At 49.4% G+C, this 538-nt stretch overlaps 1 protein-coding gene across 4 annotated transcripts in view; it reads right to left on the bottom strand.

Moving 5' to 3' along the window:
• IL1R2 (interleukin 1 receptor, type II) overlaps positions 1 to 538 on the bottom strand; it is a 64,157-nt gene that overhangs the window by 5,833 nt on the left and 57,786 nt on the right. The gene's annotated exons all lie outside the window — the stretch shown is intronic.

Below are 538 nucleotides of genomic sequence, written 5' to 3'. Positions count from 1 at the left end.
AGACAGTCACAGCTCCCCGAGAAACAGAGGAGGCTGAAGATAACTGTGGCTAAGTTTGTCACTTTAAAGGTTTGTGAAAATGTTCAGGCTGCAGGAAGGGTAGTAGAACTACGTTAACTCCAAAATATTTGTTCAAAAACTGCAACATTCAAGAAATAAGTGCACAGTCCATTAGATGGGCAACATCAATACCAACAAGTTCACTGCAATTCCCCTCTCATGTAGCTTTGTAGAGAGTCTGAATCTCAAGAACAGCTGACAAATCTCAGCAAAGGTCAGCTTAAAAATTCAACAGTTTATAGGCCCTCTCTGGTGGCGCAGCGGGTTAAAGCACAGCACTGAGAATCTAAAGCTGCTTCCGCATGAGTTCGATTCCCGCCTGCCCCGGAGGTGACCACATGGCGAGGCAGACCTCTCCTGACCCGCCGGCTGCTCCCCTCAGCAGTGTACTTCATCGATCTGCCTGCTCTGCTCCCCACTGTCTCTGGTGAAGCCTCTCGCCACCCCTGAGCCTCTGCCCTGTACCCCAGTTCTGTAT

The sequence above is a fragment of the Condylura cristata genome, unplaced genomic scaffold (assembly GCF_000260355.1).
Source record: "Condylura cristata isolate star-nosed mole 26May11 unplaced genomic scaffold, ConCri1.0 scaffold00020, whole genome shotgun sequence".
NCBI classification, from domain to species: Eukaryota; Metazoa; Chordata; class Mammalia; order Eulipotyphla; family Talpidae; genus Condylura; species Condylura cristata.
The sequence above is the reverse complement of the archived record's forward strand: the minus strand, read 5'-3'. Positions and strand labels throughout refer to the sequence as shown.